General features: G+C 47.8%; 1 protein-coding gene across 4 annotated transcripts in view; it reads right to left on the reverse strand.

Moving 5' to 3' along the window:
• Window positions 1-27,950, reverse strand: part of NACC2 (NACC family member 2) — a 59,611-nt gene that overhangs the window by 12,689 nt on the left and 18,972 nt on the right. The window contains exon 1 of one of the 4 annotated variants that reach the window (XM_082208382.1): window positions 713-833. The exons of the other annotated variants lie outside the window; for them this stretch is intronic. The gene's annotated coding sequence lies outside the window, so the exon portion shown is untranslated. Of the gene's footprint in view, window positions 1-712; window positions 834-27,950 lie in introns of those variants that run through there. 4 annotated transcript variants of the gene reach the window in all.

The following is a 27,950-nucleotide window of genomic DNA, read 5'->3' on the forward strand; positions in this document are numbered from 1 at the left end:
TGAAACTCTTCTCAACTGTTGGACTCCCAAAGGCACCCCCTTTCTATATTTCGGGGGGAGGGGAGATGTTGACCTCCATGCAAAGGAGACACCTGCCTGGGCTCTCGCCTTTGCATCAAGAATGCAGCAAAGCCCATGGATCTATTTTAGGATCCTCCGGGAACCGTCATGTCATAGCAGTGATGCCTCCTCTTTTCCCCCACCCACATGCACCAAAACACAGGCAGCATGCGGAGAAACGCCAACAAATTCTCTTAAACCAGCAAAATCTATGCCTCTCTTTAGCTGGTTGAGGGCAGGGAGAGAGAAACTCCTCATGACTTCAATGGCGCCTCCCTTCATCTCCTTGGCACACAGGAACAATTAAGACCTCTCCCCCCCCCAACACACACACAGTCCACCCCCTCCACACAGGAGGTCCCAATTCTGAGTTGCTTCAACAGCACCTAGTTGAACTAGACTCCAAAATATCTCTCCTCCCTGCAAACTGACTGCTCCTAAAAAAGTGACCACACAATGGGTTGCTCTGTTCTCTCTCTCTCTCTCTCTCTCTCTCTCTCTCTCTCTCTCTCTCACACACACACACACACACACAAACACACTACCTCCAATCACCCCTGCAAAGCTGCCAGCTAGGATAGCCCCATTCTGCAGCTGCATCACATTGCCCAAGCATTCAGCGCAGGGATGTGCCCCCCTCATGTGAACATACCTTAAGTGGTGTGAAATCCACAGCACCTGCTTCTGGAAGGGTCTCCTCAACCCCCCTCTTCAGCACCCAACTCTCCAGTGCAGCAGCAAAGGCTGCTTGGAATGAGGGGGTGCCCCCTCCTGCCTCAGTCCTTCCCGCCTCAGCCCCTCCTGCCTGTCCTCCTTGCTTCTGCTGTGAGGAGTTTTAGCTTCAGACTAAGTCAAACCTCCTCAGCAGGAGCAGCAGGAGCAGCGCAAAGCAGCATCTCAATGAACAGGGCCGGATATGCAGCTTAACATTCAGGCCATTCTCTGCAATGAATAGAGCCCTTTGACGAGAGACCTGAAGCAAAGGCCAGTTTCAAACTGAAGCTCGGAAGAAAAGGAGGAGAGAGAGAGAGAGAGAGAGAGAGAGAGAGAGAGAGAGAGAGAGAAAGGGAGGAGAGGGGGGGGGGGAGAAGGATCAGTGCCAGAGGAATGCTCAGGGTGTTGGTACAAGACAGACTTTTGATGAGTCACTGCAATGCAAACAAAGATGGCAGAAATACTGTATGGGGCGCTGATGAAATGCTTAGTGGTGCCACAGCAACTGAGACAGGGCTCAGGATTTATGGCACAGTTTTGCATATGAATTAAGCTGCAAACCGCCTCCTCTCCCATCCAGCACATCCAGAGTGTCAAAGCATTTAAAGTATTCCAAACAGTCTGCAGAGCTGGCGCAGCGGAGGCTCTCCATTAACTCCTCAGAGTGAGAAGGAACAAAGGACAGGAGGAACCAGGGCAAAGGAAAATACCCCCCACCCACCTTTTACTATCCTCCTTCTGCCTGATAAGGTCAATGGCCAGGGTGTCACAAAAGGAGGGGGTGTAGACACACATGGGGGGGTGTACACACACACAAACACCCTTCACAAAACAGGCCTGCCCTGGAGCCTGCCTCAAAACCCTGAGCCTGACCCAGGGGCAATACCAGTGCTGGAGCTGGCTCTGAGCCCACCTTGCAGCATGGTCCCCACCCCATGCCCCTGTGTCATTTTCACTATGTGGTCTGGAATCTGCTTGCAATCCCCCAGCAGCTGCTGGAGGAAGCCTGGTCTATTACCACTGGAATCTCCTTGGGACAGAGACCTGTTTTCCTTCTACAGTGCAAGTTATTAAGACTAAGTGTTTCAGGTCACAGAGCCAGTTGCCTTCCACTTTCTACCCCCACTCCACACGCCACACTCCTCCCTCTGCGCCATTACTCAGACCTGAGCCCCTTCTTACAAGACATTGCCAACCAGAAAGACACATTCTCTGAAAGACTGCAAGTCCTCCGCTGCAAGACTAGAAAGTTTAGGTAGAAAAGAAACTCCAGGGAGGGGAGGGGGAAGCATCCTATCATATCCCCCCTCAAAGCCTCTCACAACTTTTATTTTCCAGTGAAACAACTGGAAATTGGGGAGGGGGGCCCTCTGGGAGTGTGCATTAAGGTTTCTCTTGGCCTCACTAGTCCAGCTGCCACTGATGTTCTCTCCCCCCCCACACACACACACATTTGCGGCAACCTGACCTGACCCTAGAGATCACTTTGGCTAGCAAGGGGCTAAAAGGGAACCTCCTGGGCTGGCTGGCTGAACTTGCAATGATGCATAACCTCCCAAATACACACACAGCTTCTAATTCCTACAATATAATCTAAATCTGCTGTTTGTTGAAGCTTTTGGGGAAGGGCTGCTTAAAAATTGGTGGGAAGTATTAGCAAACCCCATTTTTTATTTACTAACACATATAAAAGGATTTATATACTGCCCGCTCAGAAATTATAAGGATCATCTTGAGAGCCTCTAGATCAGTGGTTCCCAATTACGTAGCTAAGCACTGAGGACCCTGTTTTTCAAAAGCCAAGTTATGGACCCCCTACTTTTGAAAATGTTATCTGTGGTAGTTTTTGTTACGTGAATGGTGCTGTCATACCCTCCAACATGTCCCAGCGCAAAACAAGACACGTGTCTTCCAGGCCGCACTCCTGCATAAGTCACATGACCCATGAAAGGACATGGCACCTAAAAAACACATATTTTGGGGCACTGTAATCTCACACGCTTTTGGACACCATGCTCTCATGAAAGCACAGGCCCCCAAAATCACACACACTCTTAAGGTGAGCCTCCCCACATAAATACCACTTTTTAAAAATGTAACCCACCTTGCCACAAAGGGTAGGTAACTAATAAAAGAAAAATCAATCAACCATGAATTTGGGACTTGCTTTTTTCAAAGGTCTGTGTTTGCTTATATTACTCAGCAACCACAGAAGCAGGAAATTACTCCTTTTTCCTTTCCTTGAAAGAGAGGGATGCTAGAGTTTCAAAAATGTCCACAAAAAAGGGCCATTTCTCTCTCCAGTTAATTCATCAACTGTTAATTCAGATTTTAGCCTTGTTGCATTACAGATGGTTGCCACACAAGCTGTCTAAATTCTAGTTATCCCTTAAAAAGAGACTTAAAGGCCTCAGAAGGGGAGAGACCTGGAGCCTGATCTGTCTCCTTATCACAAGTGGAGCAATAGGCACCAGACAGATCTAGCCTCAGTGGTCGTAGCACTAGGGAATTTCAAACCTAGAACTTAATGGCCTTGAGATGGGTGGCTCTTGAGATGGCTGCAGTTGAGAATCTCCCAGTTCATGTTGCCCTCTCCCCCAGTTGCCACCCCAAACTTCAGGATGGCTTCTGCACAAAATATAGAATTGCATCTAACATTAGACAGGCTCAGGGCACACCAAGCAAAATTAATTTCCATTAATTTCTGAGTAAAAACCTGGTTAGATACAACACACAGATTTACCAAACCTAATAAAAAAACCCCAAACACTCTTTGTGTATTGCAGTTTCACATTTTAAACTCACTTAAATTATAGAACTAACATGACTACAGGAATGTGGGGTTTGCTTTAGCTGCCCCGATGCTAAAACACATTTATCATTTTGCTGGAGAGAAGGGTAAAGTATTTTTGAACTAAAAAACAATTTGCAAGTAAAAAAAACAGTTCTGTAGCCATGTACATGTCTGGCCAGTTGGCTTCTAACTATATACCTCTGTCAGGCAACTCCTGCAGCCAAGCTGGTGCCAAACATACTTCTCTGCTTTCCTTTGCACCACATCAGTAAGGCCAGTAATGTCTTGTCTTCTGAGCGGACCAGGACCTCCATACACACTGCCCAGGACTATGCCCTGATCACTTTGATGCTGCAAAACGCAGCAAAAACGCAGGAAGCAGAAGTTATGAGTTATAAGCTCAATCTGATTGATGTAAGGCACGAGCACAATGGGTAGCTTTCGTCAGTGGGAGAGATCATCATGTCTCACTTGTCAGCTACTGCCCACATAAAGCCAGGCAGTCCTTGGTCAAAAAGTGATGGCCTGCCACTGTCCACCTGCTTCAATGGGTGCTTGAAACTCAGAGTATCAATCAAGAAACAGACCAAACTACTATACCAGGTAAAAAATAAAAGAAACAAATCCTCTTGCACCTAGCAAGCTGGTATGTCAAGACCATGTGTCCTTGCTCGTCCACTGAACTGCTGCAAGTTAATGACTCATGGAAGACTGTGATCTGAAAAAATTCAAACACTGACATGCCATTCTACAGGAAACCAGACTCGCTTCGAATGGCAGACTCTGAGAGAAGAACTACACCATTTTCTGGCAAGGAGGTCATCCGGAAGACCCATGTATTCATGGTGTAGGATTCACAGTGGGGAACTCTCTTCTGTCTGCGACAGAACCAGCTGAGGGCTCAGAACACTTGTTTTCCCTTCACCTCTCAGCCACCTTCGGTCCAATTAACATATTGAGTGTCTATGTTCTCACTATGTTCCCTTACATACAAACCAAGGACCAGTTCTACAAGGAACTAGACCAGGATGTCAGGAGGGTCCCAGACTGTGAACACCTATTTCTGCTGGGAGGTTTCAATGCAAGAATAGGGGGTGATCATCACACATGGGACAACTGCATAGGCCTCTTTCAGGGGTCAGCAAACCTTTTCAGCAGGGGGCCAGTCCACTGTCCCTCAGAACTTGTGGGGGGCCGGACTATATTTTTTTTTTTTTTGGGGGGGGGGGTTTGAACGAATTCCTATGCCCTACAAATAACCCAGAGATGCATTTTACATTCTACTCATGTAAAAACACGAGTGGTTGGGCCAGATCCGGCCCCTGGGCTTTAGTTTGCCTACCAATGGCCTCTTTGGTACTGGCAGCATTAATGAGAACAGACAAAGGCTGCTTGAGCTGTGCTTGTATCAAAGCCTCTGCATCACAAACTTGTTCTTCTCTACCAAGGTAAAACAGCAAATTTCCTGGAAGTATCCAAGGTCAGGCCACTAGCACCAGATGGACTTGATTATCACCAGGTGAACGGCACTGAACTGTGTTTGCGTCACACAAAGTTACCACAGTGCTAACCGCGACACAGATCACTCCCTGGTGGCAAGCAAGATCCATTTCCAGCCAAAAAGGGCCCATAGCACAAAGTGCGGTTTTGAATCTACACTGGCAGAAAAATCATACTTGAACTTTGTGAATGCTTCTCTGATTCTGCCGGACAAGTGTTGAAGTAAGGTGGAACCACATCAAAGAGGCAACCTACAACACAGCTACCGTATTTTTCGCTCTATAGGACACGCCAGACGATAAGACGCACCTAGTTATGGGTGGAGGAAAACAACAAGAAGAAAAATTCTGAATCCCAGAAGCCAGAACAGCAAGAGGGATCTGGCTTCTGGGGTAGCCTCTTGCTGTTCTGGCTTCTGGGACAGCCACTGAAGCCTCTCCCGGGCAGCGGGATGAAGGCTCCCCCTGCCTGGAAGAGGCTGCGCGCGGGTAAGCTGCCCTCTGTACCTTCCCCCATCTCCCGCAAGAGCCGCGCAAAGCCTCCGCAGGGCAGTGGGGAGCCTTTGTCCCACTGCCCTACGGAGGCTTCATGGGGGCTATCCAAAAGCCAGAATAGCTAGAGGGAGTGCTGCACAGCGCTTCCTCTCGCTGATCTGGCTTCTAGGACAGCCCACAAAGCCTCCGGAGGGCAGCAGGGTGCCTTGTTCTGGCTTCTGGGACAGCCCGCAAAGCCTCCAGAGGGCAGTGGGAAGAAGGCACCCCGCTGCCCTGCGGAGGCTTTGCACAGCTAAGCCCAAAGCTAGAACAGCGAGACGGAGCGCTGCGCAGCACTCCGTCTCGCTGTTCTGGCTTCTGCGACAGCCCGCGAAGCCTCCACAGGGCAGCGGGGTGCTTTCATCCCGCTGCCCTGAGGAGGCTTTTACGCAGCTAAGCCAGAAGCTAGAACAGCGAGAGCGAGCATTGCGCAGCGCTCCCTCTCCCTGTTCTGGCTTCGCCGCGCAGCCTGCATTCACTCCATAAGACGCACACACATTTTCCCTTACTTTTTAGGAGGGAAAAGGTGTGTCTTATAGAGCAAAAAATATGGTATATCCTCCTTTGGCAAAAGAGACCAACAGTTCCCAGACTGGTTTGAGGTTGGCATGAAGGACATGGAGCCTGTTATCACTGTAAAGCGCAAGGCTCTTCTGAACTACAAGCGCTGCAAAAAGACACCTGTTACACTGAGAAAGGCAAGGAGTGATGCCCAGCACACTGCCAGATAATGTGCCAATAACTACTGGCTAAAGCTGTGTCACAGCATTCAATTCATTGCTGACACTGGCAACACTCACAAAATGTATGATGGCATGAAGAAAGCTTTTGGACCAACAGTCAGGAAAACTGCACCACTAAAACTTTTGCCAGGAGAGATCATCAGAGACTGCAGCAACCAGACAAAGTGATGGACAGAGCACTACCAAGAACTGTACTCATGGGAAAACATGGTCTCTGACACAGCAGTCAACAGTATCCTGCCTACCTGCCTTGGAAGAGTGGGATGTCGCTCCCTTCCTTGACAAGCTGAAGAATACCACCAACTCTCAAGCATGTGGCAAAGCCCCAAGACAGGATGGAATCCTAACAGAAGTGCTGAAAGCTGGCTTCAATTTCTCCCCTCATGATGCACTTCCATGGCTTCATCTTGCAGTGTTAGGATCTATGCCACAAGACATGCATGACTCCAGCATTGTGACCCTCTACAAAAACAAAGGTACCACCATGACTGTAACAACTAACATGGAATCTCCCCACTGAGTACTATGGGGAAAGCCTTCACCTGTGTAGTTCTCAACAGATTACAGTCACTCGCCAGCATGGTTTATCTCAAGTCACAACATGGCTTTAGAGCTCAGAAGTCAACATGATTTTCTCAATGCATCAGCTGATGCATCAGCTGCAGGAGAAATGCCAGGAGCAGAGATGCCTCTTGTACATCACCTTCATAGACCTGACAAAGGCCTTTGATCTCATCCGCCAAAACAGGCTCTTCACGCTGTTCAACAAGATGTGGTGCCCACCAAAGCTTCACAAAATGATCATGTCTCCGCACCAAGACAAAAGTGCAGCGGGTGCTTATCAGAGAGATGTTTGCAGATGAAGCAGCCTTTACAGCACACTCCAAGGAAGCTCTACAGAGGCTATCAACCATCTTGCCCAAGCCTGCAGGGAGGTCGGCCTTACCATCATCCGGACAAAGACCAACATCCTGGGTCAGGACATTGCCAGCACTCCATGCGTCAGCATTGGTGACCAAACGCTTAAGGTTATAGACAATTTTGTGCTTCTGGGCTCCACCATAACCAGCAACCTCTCTACTGATGCTCAGCTGGACAAGTGTATTGGCAAGGCAGCTCTGCCAATGGCTCACCTCTCCAAAAGTATATCGGAGAATGTGATACTAATGACCAATACCTAGAAGAAGGTCTACCAGGCTTGTATCTAGGGCATGCTGCTTTATGGAAGTGATTGGAGGGCACCTAACAGCTGTCAGGAGTGATGCTTCAAAGCCTTCCACAGTACTGTGTCAGGAAGATTTTGGGCATCACATGGCAGGACAGAGTCTCAAAGAAAGATATGCTCTCCCAAACCCACATTCCCAGCATGTTCACACTCCTGTATCAGTGATGTCTACACTGGCTTGGCCATGTCCACAGAATGGAAGATGGAAGGATCCCCCCAAGGACACGCTCTACAGGGAGCTGGCTACAGGGACCAGGCCTGTTGACAGACCAACTATGTGTTACATAGATGTCTGCAAACAAGACATGATGGCTGGCAACATCAACCCTGCTGTGTGATAATCCCTTGCAAATGACCACAGTGCCTGTAGACAGGTCGTGTATCCATAGCAGTGACCAGAGGAGGAATGATTGCTGGGAGGAGGGCAAACAGAAGAAACGCCATGATACATCTCTAACAGTGATCACTAACACCTTCATCTGCCCTAGCTACAATAACACATGTCTCTCCTGCATCCGTCTCTACAGCCACAGCAGACACTGTAACTCTCCAATGGTTTGACTTTACCCCAAAGGTGCATTCCTCCACTGTCTCCTGAGACAGAGAGATTTTAACAAAGACAGACAGACAGACAGACAGACAGACGTACAGTGGAACCTCTACTCATGTACGGAATCCATTCCAGAGGTCCGTTCGTGAGTCGATCCGGGTCGCTGGTAGAAGCGCCATTCTGTGTGCGCGCAATCGGCGGCAGCGCAGTTCTGTGCGCATGCGCGAATCGTGGCAAACCTGGTATTTACTTCTGGGTTTGCTATGGTCATGAGTCGAACTATTTGCGAGTAGGGGTGGTGGTAAGTTGAGGTTCTACTGTAGTATGAACTGAAGGATGCTGTGGTGATTGCAGCTCAGGGACTTTTAAACTTCAAGGAGCAGCAGGAGCAGCCTACCACATTGCGTGTATGGTCTACCTTCAGTTTTCAGGAATGAGGGGAAATCCACAGAGCCCCCCAGGTGCCACCTGTGTGCAAAAAGCAATCCCCCCCCCCGACTATCTTTCAGCACTTTTGAGCTGAAAGGGGGAAAGCTGCCCAAACCTTTTAAAATCCCCACACTGCTGGCTGTGAAGATGCACCACTTAGCACAATTCAAGATCCAGACCTGTGAGCCTGGCTTCCAACCACCTCCTGGGGAAACTATTGTGGCTGCACCTTAAAGGTGCATAAGACTCTCTGGATGGGGTCCTATGCACTGCAATCCTGCACTCTGTTAAGAATCTCTAGTTCTATTGAAATCAATGAGGTTTGCAGGCACTGAAGGACTGCTCTCCAAAATGCTGACAAGTGGCCACTTTTCATCCACGGCAAGGAGCCACAGTTGAGTGGCATAGCAGCAGCTCTGCAGGCAGAAGACCTTGGGTTCAATCCCCCAAGGCAGACACCTCCAGTTAAAAGGAACAGAGGGAGGAGTTGCTGGGTGAGACCCTGAACAGTAACTGACAGCCAGAGTAGACAACACTGGCTCCAACAGAGGACAAGATTATCAAAGGCTACTATCTATTGTTCAAAGCATCAAATGGACAATTTTATTGTTATTTATTTATTAAATTTGTATACAGTGGTACCTCCGGTTAAGTACTTAATTCGTTCCGGAGGTCAGTTCTTAACCTGAAACTGTTCTTAACCTGAAGCACCACTTTAGCTAATGGGGCCTCCTGCTGCTGCCGTGCCACTGGAGCACAATTTCTGTTCTCATCCTGAAGCAAAGTTCTTAACCCAAGGTACTATTTCTGGGTTAGCGGAGTCTGTAACCTGAAGCGTATGTAACCCAAGGTACCACTGCTTTGCACACAGGTCCTGCTTGTGGGTTTCCGACTAGTCATCTGGCTTCCCTCTGAGAACAGAATGCCTCTGGGCAGGTCCAGCTGCAGGGCACTTATGACTCTATAGAGCACTCTATAGTCTCTCCCCCCCCCCCCCGCCCATCAGCCCCAGAAAGGTTGGGGAAAGATGTTATCAAGGCAAAACATTAGAGGAAGAAGCCAGATAGCTCAGTGACAGAGCACCTGCTTTGTATGCAGAATGTCCCAGGTTGAAGCCCTATTGGCAGCATCTCCAGGTAAGGGCTGGGACTGCCTCCTGCCTGAAACCCTGGAGAGCCACTGGTTCCTGTCAGTGAAACGACACTGTGCTACAGGGACTAACATTCCAACCTGGTATAAGGTGGCTTCCTAAGTAACCTGCCAGCAACAGAACAAGTTGCCCAAACATACAACAGCTTCTTCTCAAAGACCAGCACACTGATTTCCACAAAGAGGAAAGCAACCAAAGGCAGTGTTGCCTTCTAACCACCTTTCCCAACTACGTAATATGCCTCCCAAACCACAGCCATTTTCTGGAGGGTGTCAAAAACAACCCCAAAGCAATGTTACCTTTACAGAGAATGCTGACCAAGATACTGAGGCCAAGGAGGGGAGCTGTAGTTGGGGTGGGGTGGGGTTCCCCCCACCTTCATAGTACGGAAGCATTCAGAAGAAGGGATCAGGTGGTCACAGTGCTGATAGTGCCTGGGCAAGCCTTGGCATTTCAAGATTTCGGGTAAAGATGAAAAGAATGGGAAGTGGCATGCCGTACCGAAGGGTCCCAGTTCAAAAAGAGGAACCCTGAAGAAGGAAGAGGAGGCTAGATGCCCAAAGTCTACAGACAACCACCATAAGGAAAAGAGGAGCAGATGCAGAGCAGAGCCAGCGAGGCAGCATTTGCTGAGAAGCCCCCAGGCTAGCAGGCTGGCCTCAAACCTCCTCCCCAATGCACCAGGACAGCAAAGCAGAAGAGGAATATACCGTATTTTCCACACCATAGGGTGCACCGGACCATAGGGCGCACCCAGTTTTTAGGGGGGGGGGAAATCAAGAAAAAATATATTCCCCCCCCAGCCCCAAAGAGCAGCGTACAGGCTGCACACAACCTCTCCCTGCCAGAGGGGTTGCGCGCAGCTATAAAAGAAGGCAAGGCAGCAAGCGGGATGGATCCTGCTCGCTGTTTTGGCTTCCCCTTTAGCCCCGTGCAGCCTCTCCTTGCCAGGAGACGCTGCACAGGGCTAAAGAATCCATAACCCCATGCAGCCTCTCCTTGTGGAGGGGTTGCGCACAGCTATGTAAGAAGGCAAGGCAGCGAGCGGGATGGATCCCGCTCGCTGTTTTGGCTTCCCCTTTAGCCCCGTGCAGCCTCTCCTTGCCGGAGGGGTTGCGCGCAGCTATGGAAGAAGGCAAGGCAGCGAGCGGGATGGATCCCGCTCGCTGTTTTGGCTTCCCCTTTAGCCCCGTGCAGCCTCTCCTTGCCGGAGGGGTTGCGCGCAGCTATGGAAGAAGGCAAGGCAGCGAGCGGGATGGATCCCGCTCGCTGTTTTGGCTTTCCCTTTAGCCCCGTGCAGCCTCTCCTTGCCGGGAGACGTTGCACAGGGCTAAAGAAGCCATAGCCCCGTGCAGCCTCTCCCTGCCGGTTGGGTTGCGCACGGCTATGGCACAAGCCTGCATTCGCTCCATAGGAGGCACACACATTTCCTCTCAATTTTTGGAGGGGAAAAACTGCGTCCAATAGAGCGAAAAATACGGTACCTCTTTGCATTCGCACCCTCTCTCTCCTCTAGCAGGCGGTTTCTTGCTTCAGCTCATTGCCTAGTATGGTGGGATGGGATGTCCAGCCCTGAACTTTGCGTGGTTGTTTTTTTTCTCTCCCTTCAGCAAGTTACTCTGTGAGTCAGCAGAAACAGACATGAGAGCACCAGGAATGCTGCCTAGTTCTGATGCAATGGGGATGGGTGGGTCCCCCCCCTTTTTTTAAGGCAGGGGAAAGGGAAAAGGCAGAAGGCAGCTCACTCCTCCATCTGGCTGGCTGGCTGGGACCCACTTTTGTGGGGTCTGCAGAGGCGCTTCTCTCTCCTTCCCTCCCATGACACTGGACAGGAACCTGAGCATAGTGTCCCCCATCTGGATTAGCAGCCAAAGGCTACAAGGCAGCCTTAGGCCAGATTCAGGTGGGATTCCCCCAGTCTCCCCCTTCTGACCTTCGCAGCACCACCCCCTTCAAAATTTGGGGAGGGGGGATAATTGGATGCCCCCCAGCCTCTGGACTCCCTCAGAAGCTGCTGGGCCTGCATGCAGCTGTCCCATGCAGTGAGCCACATAACTGCAACAAGCCACACACTCTGCCCCCCACCCAATCTGGCCACTGGACCTTCATGGGCAGGAAGGGGTTGAAAAGGCTGCTGTTTCAGCTGGACCTTGCTTGAGCCACAAGGTCTTCCTCAGCCCACCCTGGTGTGTTGCTGTATCCTTGGTTGCTCTTTGGTCCTACTGCAGCTGCTGCTCTCAGTTTGCTGCCCATGACCTCAACCTTGAAACTCTTTTCCTAGGCTGGGTTTCTGTGAGTCTTGGTTTTTGCAACAAGACATTGCTAGTCCCTATTGAAATATGCAAAAAGTTTAATAAATGTGGGCTTCTCATTCCCCAGAGTGTATGGGGTGTTAAGGGAGGAGTAATATCTCTGGTGGGGAACACATCATGCTCCTTTTGGGGTAGTCTGTCCACCTTGGGGTCCCCACCCTGCATTCAGCTCTCACCTGTGGCTCCTAGAAGCTGTCAACATGCAACAGCAGCCACACCCCAGAAAACAGCTTCAACTGGCTAGGTAAACCAGGTGAGAGTAGTCGATGGTTCTCAAAACCTAAGTGAGTTAGAGACGTCACCTGCATGTGAAGACAGCCTCCAGCAGACTGAGAAGAGAGACTAATAGTGGGTCCAATGGTCAAGAAGGCGGTTTCTGCACATGCTGTAGAGGGAAGTGAGGGGCAGATGGAGCTCATCAACCTGTGAAGGAAGCTCAACTAGGAGATGGAAAACTCAGATCCTAAACCTCTGCTGCCTTCTTTGGGAGAAGAAAAGGCTAAGGAGTAAACCCTACATAATTCCAGAGTGGAGTCCCTAAGATGCTTGGAAGATGCCTTGAGTGTCTCCTGACAACTCCTGCAGCCAAGCTGATGCCAAACATATTGCTTTGCTTTTCTTTGAACCACATTAGCAAAGCTGAGAGGTGGGTCTTGCCATATGGACAGCCTGGTCCTCCATATACACTGGTTACTCCCCAGCGAAATCACTTTGGTGCTGCTAATGCAATGGTTTAACTTCACCCCTGAAGGAGCACTCTACTGTCTCTGGAGACAGATGGATGCCAACAATAAGCTCACACACACCCCGCCAAAAATAAATAAATCAGTGGTCCTTCAGGTGCTTGGAGATGGAGGCAGCCTGATGACTCCCTTCTTTGTTTGGTTCTGAAACTTCACATCAGCATGAAAAAAGACTCAGGCCTGTATGTTGCTGTAAGAGCTGAAACACATTCCCCATTCATACCTTCCCAATCTGCTAGCTATGAAGCTGAAGAATAAGCGAAACTGTATTCAGATGCTCATCAAAGTCAGGAAAATGATATGCAAATAGTATTTATCACATGCAACTACGATGCTGAGATTGGCATATTTTCCATTTGCATTCATGAGCCATGTCTGTTCTTCACGGAGACTGTGACACTGACACACACACACACACACACACACACCCGCAGCCATCGAAGTACTCTGCCTGCTTCTGTGGCCAGCAAGGCCAGACTCTACCCAGGAACAAGCCCTGCCTTCTGGGGGCAGGGGGCACATGCGTGCTGCTGCTCCACAGGGAAGAATCTGGGATTTCCCTTCACAATGCCACCTGGTGGGGGTCTCTAGTGCATGGGTAGGTAAACTAAGGCCCGGGGGCTGGATCCAGCCCAATTGCCTTCTAAATCCGGCCCGCAGATGGTCTGGGAATCAGTATGTATTTACATGAGAAGAATGTGACTTTGTGGGGCATAGGAATTCGTTCACCCCCCCCAAAATATAGTCCAGCCCCCCACAAGGTCTGAGGGACAGTGGACTGGCCCCCTGCTGAAAAGGCTTGCTGACCCCCTGCTCTAGTGCTTCCACATTTTCTAAAGAAAACCTTAAAAAATATCTACTTTGCAAATCAATAAATGCAAGTGCCTGGCTCTGCCCCTTATCTGGGGGTGGGAGGAACAGTAGGAGCAGCCCAACAGCAGAAGTATCTTATCAGTGCTCAACATAGGAGTTTGGGACAGGAAAGTGCAGAAGGCCACAAAAAGCATTTTTTGCCACTTCCTCTGCTTGCTTCAGCAAGTACTTATTAGTGAGATGTGATAATCAAATATAGATTTGGACAACACCATAATTTAATGAGTATATACAAATACAGGTGTTTACATTGGCATGAATTGATCGGAAAGGGCCAACTTGAGAGATTTGGGGAGGGGGTGGAGAGCGAAAGAAACTCTGCTGTGTTTCCTTAAAATTCAGCTGGGTCCTCCCCCTGAAGGAAATGGCAAGGTGGGATCCTGCCACTGCCAGTGTGCTGGCTCTGTAGAGTTCATCCTATCCAAAGGCCTCTCCACCATCTCCAGTCCTACAAAGCCTCCTGGAAGGGCAGCGTGGGTGGCGCTGTGGTCTAAACCACTAAGCCTCTTGGGCTTGCCGATCAGAAGGTTGGAGGTTCGAATCCCCGCAACAGGGTGAGCTCTTGTTGCTCTGTGCCAGCTCCTGCCAACCTAGCAGTTCAAAAGCACACCAGTGCAAGTAGATAAATAGGTACTGCCACGGCAGGAAGGTAAACGGCGTTTCCATGTGCTCTGGTTTCCGTCCCGGTGTTCCGTTGCATCAGAAGCAGTTTAGTCATGCTGGCCACATGACCCAGAAAGCTGGCTGTGGACAAATGCCGGCTCCCTCAGCCTGAAAGCAGATGAACACCGCAACCCCATAGTCACCTTTGACTGGACTTAACTGTCCAGGGGTCATTTACCTTTACTCTTGCCTTTGATTCATCAACTGACTCACAATGGCTATCTGTTAAGGATGTTTTAGCTGAGATTCCTGCATTGCAAGGGGTTGGACTAGATGACCCTTGAGTCCCTTCCAGTCCTACAATCCTGTTATTCTGTGATCTCCCAAGGATTGAACCCATTTCATCTAGGTAGTTTCCAGCCCTCCCCTCCTCTTGCCACAAGGGAAACTCTGGGGTGGACAGGGCCCCCTTGAGCCATCAGAGGCAGTGGTTAAGCCCCCCCCCCCCCGGCTGCACCCTTCAAAGAGGCAGAGAAAGAGTTTACTAGTTTAATATTCATAGCTTGGTTTATTTGCATATCGTGCCATAAATAGTAGACGATGAGGTGAAATACAAAGTGTTCCACTTGCATTTCTAATTGTGCTTAAAATCAGATGTAATCCTTTCTCTCTTAGAGATTTACAGTTGCTGTATTGCCATTCAGGTCTGGTATTGCAAAAACTGTCTGGGAAACAACAATAAGGTTGGAATCCACCCTGCACCCAGGAGAGGAACTGAGGTTCAGGACAGATGGCAGGAAGGGAGAAGGGCCCCTCCCCAGAGGTTGCTCTGTTCAATGGGTTGGACTAGATGAGTAGATTAGTTGGAGTAGGTGAGTTAGACTAGATGACCCTTTGGATCCCTTCCAACCCTACAATTCTATGCTGTCCTTGGGATCCCACGTCCCTGTGCAATTTGGGTCCACAAGGCAGCTAGCAAGCACAACATTTCAGATAAAATCACATTAAAATAATAAACTACACAGAAGGTAGCAGGAAAATCAAATGTGTGTTATTTAAAGCTGTGTCCCCACCTACACACTCAATGTGGTACCTGTGGGCAGCCCCACAGCACCCACCCACCTCCCCTGACCTTCCCATTTGTTATTTTACTTTTAAAATTGAGATAGTTTGACTTTCTCTCTGCCTGTTTTTTTTTTTTTCCAGGGGGTTCTAAGCATTGCTGCTACTTCCCCACTCTTTGCTAAAGGCCAAGGGAGAGAACAAGTCACAGGTGACAGCCATCCCTGGGGAGGCAAAGGAAGACGCAGCTGATGGTTCACTCAGCAGGCTGGATGAGGGAAGGGAGGGGGCAGAAGTTCCCAGGTTCAGCCCCAAACACCACCTCCAGTTGGGGCTGGGGAAGGTCCTTTTTTCTACCTCAAGTCTTAGAGAGCTGCCACTACAGCATGGTAACTCCCAACTCTCACCATGACCCTTAGCCTCTGGCCATGCTAACCAGGGCTGATGGGAGTGACCAAAGGCCTGACTCAACCACCTCCTCCTCCTGCAACCTCTTTCAGAAATCTCCTCAGGACTTGGACGCTCATTGCAATATCTATCCCCCTACCCCCAAAATCATTAGCCTTCTGGTTAAGCTGGTTAAGACTCTCCCTGGGAGTAATTAGTTCCCTTTCACATGTAAGGATGCAGTTACAGATGGGTAGCCGTGTTGGTCTGCCATAGTCAAAATAAAAATTTTTTTTTTTTCCTGTAGCACCTTAAAGACCAACTAAGTTAGTTCTTGGTATAAGCTTTCGTGTGCATGCACACTTCTTCAGATAGTTTATACACGAAAGCTTATACCAAGAACTAACTTAGTTGGTCTTTAAGGTGCTACAGGAAAAAAAAAATTTTTTTTTATTTTGACATGTAAGGATGGTTAAGTATTGTGGGGCTGGCTGGAGGAGACCTCCCCGTGGAGCGTGGAACAGCAGCTGCTCACATTTTTGCCTGCTCACAGAGTTCTGGTTTGAAAAGGGGGACATTTTGCAGGAGACCACCACCTCTGTCCATCACCGGCCCCCACATGGCAGCCACTTCTTCTTTAGGGCATCTACCACCCCCAGCAAGTGAACTCCATCTTCCTCTTTTCCCTCTTATTTCCCTTGGGGGAATGGAGTGATTGCAGGTTCATAAACATCTTCACAACAAAAATGTTAATGAAGCTGTGTGAAGATGACAAACTCAGCAAAATAAAGGCAATAGATTGACTTATACAATTATACCATTGCTATTCCATCAAATGACTGGGTCCCATTTCAAGGAATGCTTCCTTAAGCAAAAGTGACTAAATATCAAGGCACTTGTTTAATTCCAGAAGGCTGGAGCCACAGCACTAAAAGCCCAGTTTCCAGTGCAAACTAAACATACTCCTCAGGTGTGGCACCCTCAGCAGGGCCACAACCTAAGGAGCTCAGTGGCCAGGCAGAGGTGTAGGGGACCAGTCCTGATTAATGCCTTTTAATGTGCTCCCTTAACTGATGTGCATTGATTAAGCCCATTCATACATCCAAAGAAGGAACAGGTGGGGTAGGATGACTGGGCAATGCCTCTCCCCAGCTGGTTTAGAGAAAAATATAACCCCCACCCCTACACACTTTCTTCCGTTAATCCTGCCAGCACCCAGAGAGAAATGAAAGCAAACTGTTCAGAATTCGCCATTTGTTGCCTTGCAGTTTTGCACCATTCAGATGTTCTTTGGCTTTGTGCCCAGACCTAATTTTAAACCCATTTACTAGAAATCCCACAAATTAAAGGAAATGTGGATAATGTTGTAAGAATCCTCTGGGCCAAATAAAAGCTAAACGTTGCCTGCCTTCCTGGTGCATCGGAGTAAGACCCTGAACCACAAAAGCCAGATTTCCCCAAAGCTCTTTTGCAACAGTGAGAGGATCTTGTTTTGTTAAAAGTTGCTCTGATTCATGACAGAATTACAAGGAAGGAGGGCAGGCGAGACAAGGCAGCAGCCACCCAGGCTGGGAGAGCCTCTAAGCCATAGGCGGGAAGGAGCAACTAGGAAGAGGCTAAACCAGGGAAGAAAGCAGGTGGAAGAAAGCAAGAGGATGCAGCAGGGGGTGGGGAGAGAGAGGGAGAGGGGCAACACACAAACACTGGACCACCCTCCACCCCCCACAAAAGAAGCTGTAATGCCCATGTTCCATTTTCCTTCCAATGGAAGGGGCACTCAGAACTCACAGCTGGTGAGGGCCAACTCTGCCTCACACCATGGCATAGAGACAAGGACAAGTCTCCAGCCTTGCGCTTGCACCTTAAGCTGTTTCCACCCTTGCACCTCCATCCCAGTGCCACATTTTCTTCATAGAATCATAGAGCTGGAAGAGCCCCCAAGGGTCATCTGGTTTAACCCCCAGCAGCGAAAGAATCATAATGAAAGCATTCCTGACAGGTGGCCATCCAACTTCATATCAGAGCAAAACCTTAAGTTCCCCAATGAGGGAGCTCTGGAGGAGGTTGCTTTGGACAAGGCAAGGTGAGAAAGGGACAGCCCGAACTCAAGACCTGGGGCTATGGCACCGAGGACTGCACCTGCTGCCCTTCCCCAGAAGCGGGTGGTTAGAGGTATACCTCCCATAACTATGGAAGCTTGATTTGGCAGTTATCAACCCAGACACAGAGAGACCTTTCTAAAAAGTAGGGGAAGTTCTTCTCTACTCCCACAACCATGAGGTGCAGCTGCTCCGGCTGCACACCAGACACCTCAACTGACAATCTTCTTGTGTCCACACAGCCCTAGGATTCCACATCCACGCTGCCTTCCTGAACCCTTTGAAATCTTGCAGGAGGAGGAAGTGCAAGACCCCACTCCCACCCCCATTAGATTATCACCCCACGACAAAGCACTCATTAGGAGCTGATTCACTCCTCAAGCATGTCGACAAATTCAGAGGTTTTCCTGAACAAGCAGCCTTGGGGAGCAGCCCTCTGTGTGACCCTACCCACCTTGCCTTATAGGGGGTCTCATAGGTGGACTGGAAGAATGGAGAGGAAACGGAGGCAGCCTTGGCTCTTCTGTAAACTGTAAGCAAAGCAATGGAGCTGCAGCCCAGCAAGCAAACTAACTTGTGGCTTCACTCCAGGTCCACAAGCAGACATTAGGCAAAAACCTTCTAAAAGCTTGTTACACACAAAGCTGTCTACAGTGCAGATATTTTCCTAGCCTCCCTGGTGCAAAATACCACCATCCTTGGATCTGGGCACTCATTCATTTTGCAGCAAACCTCCAACTACGACTTACGATCAACTATCGTCCTGACGTTATACTGTATTTCATGTATGCTTCTTTTTTTAAAAAAAGAAAGAAAATAATTATGCAGAAGCTGGAAGCGCTTCCAAGGTTTGCAAATAAGCTCAGAATTTTGGGAAGCTTCCCTGGATCAATATGCTTTTCTCTGCTTGCCTGTGAAAATATTCAAATGCTCAGCCTATGAAGCCAAGTCCTTTTCCTATACTTTGCCTTCCTTCTGAGGGAGAAGAGGAGGGGCTGCATAAACTACCAGGTGACCTGAACCTGGAAAGTGACTGACTCAGGGACTGATTCTGCTGCTGTTTTGTCCATCTGCTGAGGGATAGGGAACAGCTTTCCCACCCATTCTTCCCTTACTCAACCACTGCCCCCCACCAGCGTCTATGGGGGGGGGACTCCTTTGTGTGGAGCAGCTGGAGATGAAGACCCAGAGAAGAGGACAGAACAAAACTGAGTGGGCCCCTTAGTCCTTTGCAACACTCCAGGAACCAGTAAAACGCTCCCCACTTGTGCAAGTGTCAAAGCAAGGGCAAAAGGACCCAGGGACATTCATCAGCAAACATCCCCTTCTTTAGCTCAGTTTCCTGGACAAAGAGGATTAGGCAAGCTCTTGGAGCAGTGGTGTCCAAAGTTATTTCAAAGAGAGCCAGATTTGATGAAGTGAAGGGCTGTGGGGGCTGACCAAAGTTGTTGACCTTTCTTAGGACTGAAGTTGTTGAGCTTTGTTTTTAGGATTGAGGTTGTTAAGGTTTTATTTTAGGATTTTACCCCAGGAAATAAACTGCCACAGGGGCCAGATTAAACCAACCGGCAGGCCGGATTAGGCCCCCTAAACGGACTTTGGACATGCCTGAGGATCAGTATACCAGAAACCACTACCCCGCTCCCAGCAACTGGTATTCAGAGGCATCCTGCTATGATGGTCCAGTTGCTGGAAATTGCAAGTATGGAGAGTCGCTACTGTGGAGCTCAGGTCCTGTTCATGAACTGGGCTTTCCTCCTGCCTTTCCATTTGCAGCTACCAGATTAGGATAGATTGCTGGGCAATGGGGAGGAGGCATCTAGGTCATCAGGGAAAGTAGCAAAACAATGCTTTACACAGGTCCAGGGTTACAGCAATAGAGTAAATGCACTGACCCCACAGAGCCCTTCCCAGCTGAAAGAATGAGAATCACAGCAAGAGAGAATTTCAGCCAGGTCTCTTCAATGAGAGAGCTCTGAAAAATGCACGTTCTGCACAGCTGAAGTTACAACCTTCAAAATTGGGAAATACAGGAAATTTTGCAGTCAAGCTCAAATAAGACTGTGCTCTCCCTTGCTGTTTTCTCCTCCTCCTCCTCCTCTTTTTATTTTATTTTTAACCACAAAGTTCTTCTTAAGAAACAAACAGTTGTCAAAACAGCTTTCAAGCTCACTCGCCACATTAGTTAAATAGCAAGCATAGCATTGCTCAGCATCATGTCCCTCTTGGCATGGGTGATGCCCCACAAAGAACACCATCCAAAGAGGGCCAAGTGGCATCCTTGGGCATCAGTTGAGTTCCCTGCCCCTATGCATCCCCAAACCTCCCTGCATGTCCCTCAGAATGACTGAGCAGCAGAACATCAAACTGGCCAAAAGGGCAAGTTGAACCACTCTTGCTGGCTCCTCCCAAGCCTCTAACTTGATGATTTATGGCCCCCATTAATGTTCTAGCTTCTTAATTGGGTTTCTGAGAACCATTATATTCTCTCCAGAAAAACCCTTAACAAAACATTTTGCCATCAGATGCATTACATAAATGGCTGCTACACCAAAAAACAAGGTAATATTAAATTAAAACTAAAACAGCACCAATCCACCCCTCCCACTACAATGGACCCAAGGGCCTCTGCTATCATGCAACTAAGGTGGGACACACCTGCCTCTTTCACAACTAAGGAAAAATGAAAGACCGCTCACCTATAACCAGTAATATTCAAGGGGTCATCTGCACAACCCCAACCTGCAAAGCTACATTCAAGCACCCAGGGTTTTCATGGGGGAAACTGGTGGCCTGTAATATTTGATTACTTTCATGTCAGCATAGATGTCTAATGGCTCAGAAGTTACTGCATCCATAAAATATACAGTCTCATTTTTTTCTTGCTCCAAAAACCTGATAGGATTAATATAGTTAGCATGAGATCTTAGTCATAAAGTCAGATGTAAGTGGTGGTAAAATTAGCTGCCGAAATGGTCTGCTTATGGAAATCATTTCTTCTGTGCATTGTGCCCCCCTCCTTTTACATTTTAGAAAGGGGGAAGAATAAAGGGAATGGGCTGGAAATTAGAATAGTTGGTTTCTGCATTTGAGGCTTTTCTACAAATGGGTTTGTTTCATCTTTTTCCAGCAAGAAGGGGAAAGGCAGTAAGTGCTTTTAAGCTCTGCTATATATTGAATAGCCTGGGGTACAACTGGGGTTTTTTTTTAATAGCAATTAGGATTTGTGTAGATTTATTTGCTCCAAAGAATAGCGGGTGCAGCGGGGGGGGGGGGGTAGCAACAGCCTGCCCCCATCTTCAGGTGGCATGTCCACACTACAACCTGAGGTGACTCTCTGCAGCATCCATCCCAGTGGAACCCCCTGACCCCAAAGCAAACAGAGGTGGAAACTGTGACCAAAGCACCAAGATGAAGAGGAGGAGGAGGAGGTAAAGAGAGGACCCTGGTACTTAGCACCAGCAGTGGCAGGACCCAGAGCCTCATGCCCTTTAGAACAATTTGTTCCACAGCAAGATGTTAGACATTGGGCTAGATGGTCTTTGGTTTGGTCCAGCTGCAAGGCTCTTCTTCATTTAGGAGCATTGAAAGTTGCCTTCTTCCAAGTCAGATTTATTGGTCCATCTAGCTCAGTACTGTCAACACTGACTGGCAGGAACAACTTTCCAGGTTTTCAAGCAGAGAACATTCCCACCTAGAGATATTGGGCGTTGAACCTAGGAATTTTGCATGCCAATTCACAATTTGATTTATTAAATTCACAATTTGATTTATTTATTTTGAAGGGGAGACAGCAGAGCAAACGAGGGGGGGGGTAGCCCACACATCCATCCTGCAGCTAGGCAGAAGTCGGACACTTATTTTATGCAAGAGTAGCCTGAACCAAGCGTCATTATAATTCATTTTCAGAACACCTTTTATTATATTCACTCACAAATTAAACTAAGTTGGAATAATCATGCCTCTGCTTTGAATTTACATAACCAATTGAGATTCTTGGCTGTTACTCTCATGCTGAGAGAGGAAGAAAAAAATATTTAAATTGTATCACTGTAGATGTGAAAAGGATTAACTCTTCCCTAGTTTGGGGATCAAAAATGCATTTATTGCAAGGGCAGTAAACTAACTCTGCCAATTCTGCAGAGCTGCCTCCCCCATAGAATCACAGACCGAGAGCTGGAAGGGATCAGAAAGGCCATCTATTTCAACCCCTTGCAATGCGAGGTATCTGGAAAAGGGCAAGAATGAATTGGGCCACTGAGGGGGAGGCAGATTGCAGCCCCTTCAGGAAGCCCCACAGCCCAAGTAGAGAATTATACCTGGAGGGAGCAGGGCAGGGGGGTCAGAGCCCTGGGAGCAGGAGGGAGAAGCAAAAGGCTTGTCAAGAACCCTGACAAAGCCTGAACAATCAGTTGTCATTTCTCCAGAGTGCCAGGAAAAGCCTGGAAAGTTTAGTCAAAACATTCTCCATAGTAATTTGCACTATAAAAGAAAACATTTATGTAAGGAGAAAACTGAGCGGAGAAAAATATCCCTTCTTGCGACTGTGTTTGAATTAAAACCTCTTGCTCCTCTAATTCATGATACCACACAAACATCTTATAAGGAAGAGGATATCTTCAGAGCCATTTGTTTAGCAGATTCCATTCTATGGGCATGGGGGGGAGGGGAGGGAGAAGGGGGAGCACTAATTAATGCATTAATAAAAACAAGTATTGTGGGAGGAAGAAGGTGTTGGTGATGGCCCAGGCTTTCATTCAAGCTCAGAAATATCAGGGGAAGTCATGGGGAGGCAAATCTGCCATTTTTGACAGTTTTCCATCTCTCATAAAACAGAGTCCTATTTTGGACACCACTCCTAGGAGGCCCCTTGAGCCCCCTACATCTGACACACATACTCCACTGCCCCTGTTTTGTCTGAAATGGCCCTCAGCCAGCCTTGGCATTTCTCTGAACTGTGCTATTGTGGGTTCTGGGAAAACAAAGCTTGAAGCAAAAGAAGCGTCAGCTTCGGCCTTGGGCCTCCTGCACTGGGGAAGCTGTTATGCTGACTGGATGCATGTGCCACTGTTTTAAACTGAGGGCATATATATGTATATACACACATAAGCAACAAAAGTTTAGACTGTTTTTATATATGCAACTTTTCAACTGTTTCCTAAAAGCTTTTGCTATCCTGAACATCTCTTCAGAATGCTTTTCCACCTGGCCTGGGAGGGTGGGGTCCCAACTGACTCCAGCTGCTAAAAGCTGGGCTGTGGGGTTGTTTTCGGGGAGTTTGTGGCAGGGTGTGTGTGCTGCTGTTGGGGTTTTGTATCCTTGTTATACATCTTGTGATTTATATGAAAATTGTTCCATTTTTGTTGTATATTTTTAATGTTTCATTAAAACATTATTCCAGCTCACATGGAATGCCAAACTCAGAAAAGAATTTCCTGAAGGGTCATTGTGCCATTCTGTTGCAGAAAACAGCAAAAAGTCTTGTTGCATCATAAGGACCACCAGTTTCTTATGATGTGAGATCTGCTGGCATCTCGGACAAAAGAGGCTGGCTGATTCCATAAGAGATTTTTGAGTCCCCTGTGTCTAGTGGCCCCTCCCCCAAATTATGTATGGGACTTTGTGAGATAGTACAGTGGGCTCCTTTGGCCAAGAAAGCGAGATGAGCGCCGCAACCCCAGAGTCGGTCACGACTGGACCTAATGGTCAGGGGTCTCTTTACCTTTACCTTTTAAAGTGGTACCTCTGGATGTGAACGGGATCTGTTCCGGAGCCCTGTTCACATCCTGAAGTGAACACAACCCGCGTCCGCGCGTGTCGTGATTCGCCGCTTCCGCACGTGATGTCATTTTGAGCGCCTGTGCATTGGCGAGCGGCAAAACCATGGAGCGCAACCCAAAAATGCTTAACCCGAAGCTACTTCAACCCAAGGTATGACTGTAATATCTGCTTCAAGAGAGGTTTGAGCAATAACCACTAAATGGCTGCACAGTTGTCATGAGATCTTCACCAATGCAAAGAACAGATGGATCAGTTTGTTTTCTTCACTATTTGAGAAAGAGGGAATTTATAAAATCAGGAGCAGCAAAGGCTGCGGCCAAATTCACTGGCATTCTTGGATTGCTGTTTCAGATGTTGTCATTCTACATCCATAAAACAGTTTTGGGAACGTCTCCCTGCACGTGGCTGGCAGCTGGAGACACAATTTTGGGGTTAAGTGGGATAACAATTTAAATACTGTACATAAAAATAAAAATAAAGGAACTCAAACATCCAAGCAAGTTATTCAAAGGCAATCCCAAGAGTCCAAGATGTCAATCAGATCTGGAAGACCATACATTTCAGGCAAAAATGCAACTTCAAAGACAAACCAGCATTGGTGGGAGGGGGGAATCTCCTTCCCTGCTGGCAGCTTACACCTCCCCCTTGCAGATCCCAATTGCTAACTCTGGGAGTTGTTGGACCTGGTGCTTAGACAGAGGCACTTGGTGTGTCTTCCCACTGGCCCTGCAGAAGGGAGAGCTGCTAATGAGATTGGGGCAAAGTGTAAGGCAGAGAGGAAGGGAGCAGGCCCTGCCACAGCTGGTGGGCAGGCAGCCTGTGGCAGCACCAATGCGTCCTGAGAGCCAATACTGCCACCTGTAAGAGCAGGACTGAGTGGGAGGTGGCAGGCAGGTGTCCCTTGGGGACCAACAGGACCCAGGGCTTGTTGCCTTGAAGTCCCCCACTCCCCAAATGTGTGTGTCTGTGTTCCCATTTCAGGATAACTGGCTCAGCAGGGGGTCAGTGCAGAATAAAAATTGTGCAGTTAAGATGAGAAGGGGAGGAAGAGAAGATGGTCCAAGATGCTTGAGCAGCTTCAGAAGTCAGAAATGCAGGCAGCATTAACATTTTAATTGTTATGCATCTTTTTAATCTTCCTTCACACTAATGATTTTACAGTCTTCAAAAAAAACAACAAGAGGAAAACTGCTGAGAACAAAAGAACCCCTCCAACATTTAACAGAATTTAAGTCCATAATGAGAACTGAAACAAGCCTAGTAATCTATGGTGCATTAAAAACAGAAAACGTTTCTGCAAGCATCAGGAAATTCAAATTTAGGGTTGCAACCTTAACTCTGCTCTCTTGCAGAGATGCATTAAAACTGGGCATCAAAGTGCTTCCAGATATGAAGATTCTGGAAAAGGCAACACTTCAGAAGATCAAGTATGCTGTAAGTGGAGGACTATGGCCAAGTGGGGGTGGGGTAGGGCCCCAGGATCAATTCCCATTCAACTATGGAGCTCACTGGGTGATTTCAAGGCCAGTCATTGCCTCTCAGGCTGGCCTACCCCACAAGCTTGCTGGGAAGGAAAATATGGGGAGAAACGCTGCACCCTTTGTAGACATGCAAACATGGCAGGTAGGCAGAGGAATTCACTGATAACAAGGGGTAGAAGTAGCTGCCAGGCAGAAGACTCCTCTGTCCGCCTAGGGATATTTGGGAAGGCATCATATTGGGGGCACTGCTGGTGAACAGGTGGGCAGGAGGATAAAAAATGCAAAAGCAAGCAAGGGCTTTGCTGCGCTGCAAAGAGGCTCCTTTGCTTTATTATTACTTCAGACATTAAGCTGCATGCCGTGTACTTATATTAAGCAAAAGAGCAATTTACAGACCCAAAAGGAAAGAAATGCTTCATTTGTCCCACATGCTAATTCTAAAACAAGGTGCAAGATTTAGGAGAGGGGCTGAAATATCCTCCAATCCCCAGCTTTCCCCCCCCCTTGCTTTTTTTCTTTTTTCTTTGGTAGCCAGGTGCAGGGCTACAGTTAAAGAATGTCATGAACCTGGGTGGCAACCAGGCAGACCATGAAGCGAAACAGTGGCTGAATCTTTGCAAATCTCACAAAGCAGATTCCCCGCTATGATCCCTGGAAGAGTTTCATATTATTTTGGTGCAGCAGGTTTTGAGCACACAAAACCAGGCCCAAAGAGCCTTGTGTGATTTCACTGGCTACTGTGAGTCCCAGAAACCATGCCACTCTCTCCTATCCCCGCCAACACATATGGGTTTGTGTGTTCTTTTTCAGTCCTTTTCATGGGCACCAAGCAATAAGTAATCCAGCTTCTTTCTTAAGAAAGCATAAAGGGGACCCCGGTATCTCTGTGCCCAGAGCAAGTAGACTATGCCTGTGAGTATGTGCAGAGTGCTAAACACAGCCACTGCAAAGCTACCATTCTGCAGGTTGTAGTTCCCATCCCTTACCCTGAAAAAGTCCATTTAGACATTCACTGGAGCAAACTGTCCCTGAAATCCCTGGAGATCTGGCCTCTGCACCAGTGTTAGAAACTCAGATATATAAACTAGGTGCCAAACAACTCCTTAAACCAGGGTTATAGACACCAAAACAGAATGTCTAGTTGCCATGTTGGGGCCAGACAGCTTGAAACTTCTATTTTTCAATACGGCTTTTTGTTCCTGAAATTCATTCTGATTGTGCAGACAAAATATCACTGATAGAATTCTTCGGGATTAGTTGTTAACGTGTGAAAACAGGCAAGATTGAAGGATCCCCAAGCATGCACCTCCAGATCGTGGAGATGTAAGCCATCTTGGTGCCTGGGCATCTTCACTTGGTCACCTGGCACCTGGTGAATTTTGAACACTGCTCTGCCCTCCTCGATGACTCTCTTCATGAGGCAGAGAAGGAAGAGAAAGATGAAGAGGAGGAGCCTGCCTCTCCTCTCAATTCATGGGGCTCTTGACAGGTGGGACAGGATGAAATTTTCAGAAGATTTCATTCTGTGACCCAAAAGCAAATTAATAATAATAATAATAATAATAATAATAATAATAATAATAATAATTAAATAAATAATAACAAGACTAATAATACTGGAGGAGTATTATTTATGCATTTTATTGAAAAGCTTCAAACCCTTTGGATGAAGCAGAAAATATGCATGAATAAATAAAAGGCAGGCTGACCTAGAAAAGGCACTGCTCAGATTTCTCCCTCCTTCAGAAATTTCTCTTCCATGGCAAACTTAAATGGCTGAAGTAAATGTGTGCATTCAAAAAGGGGGGGGGACTTGATAAGGATCTGTGAGCTTCCAGGACTTATGGGTTTTGAGACCAGGGAGATAAGAAACACAAGAGTAATTGCTTCACTGTTTGGAGATGGAGCTTTCAGGCTCCCCCTGAATGCCAAAGGCAGCTGCTCCTAGCCCTGCAGCAACCTGGATCACAGCTGTACTAAGCCTCAGGATCATGTTTTATATGGGCAGCTCTTACTTCCATCCCGCTTTGCAGGCAGTGAGCCATGTGCTCAAGAGGTGAAAGGTCACTTGTTTGTGGTCTTGCCTAGGAAGGCCTGGCCCCAACTTTCGGCCAAATCACAGGTCCCAACAAACATCAGGGAACAACAGTTCCAAGAGTGGAGGCAGTTTTCCCCCTGACAAGCAAGCCAGGTCATGGAACAAAACATTACACACGATTTACCGTATTTACTCAAACGTAATGCACACCTTTTTCCGGCCAAACTAAGTCTTGAAAATTAGGGTGCACATTAGGTTTATTGGCGCATTTACATTCACCACAAATACTTCTTTGGTTTCAAGGTTTTGAAAATGGAGGTGCATTGTGCATTAGATTCGCATACATACAGTAATCACTATGAAGAATCATCCCAAGGTATATATTTTTGTGACTTCCCTTTGAAAAATTAAACAAAATGAAGAAGAAGATGAAGATGAAGATGATGATGAAGAAGAAGACAGCCTTGGCTAATGAATCACAGTTCCCAGCAAATGAGCACTGGCAAGTGACACAGTGAAATATGCCTGCAGCAAGGGAGAAACATATTTTGCAAATGATCTCATTGGAAAGAAAAACCTGGGCTGGCCTTGGATTTGCTACAAAAAAATTGGCACAGAGATTATCAAAAGCCTTGTCACTGGGATGTAATGGCAGGTCAGATGGGGAAGGAAAGGACCCTGGGAGGTTTGTGCTCTCTTGTTAGCTGGCTGAACAATCACTCTCTCGATTACTAATCATGTTTTAATTTTCATATTTGAAATCGCTTCATTCAAGTCTTGTTAGCAAAGCCCCCCTAAAACAGGAGATAAACTGTGCTGTCAAGATCGAGCCCCACAGAAAGAAGAGTCAACTCACAACAAGGAAAATGTTAA

This window comes from Podarcis vaucheri (genome assembly GCF_965113315.1).
Source record: "Podarcis vaucheri genome assembly, chromosome: Z".
Taxonomy (NCBI): Eukaryota; Metazoa; Chordata; class Lepidosauria; order Squamata; family Lacertidae; genus Podarcis; species Podarcis vaucheri.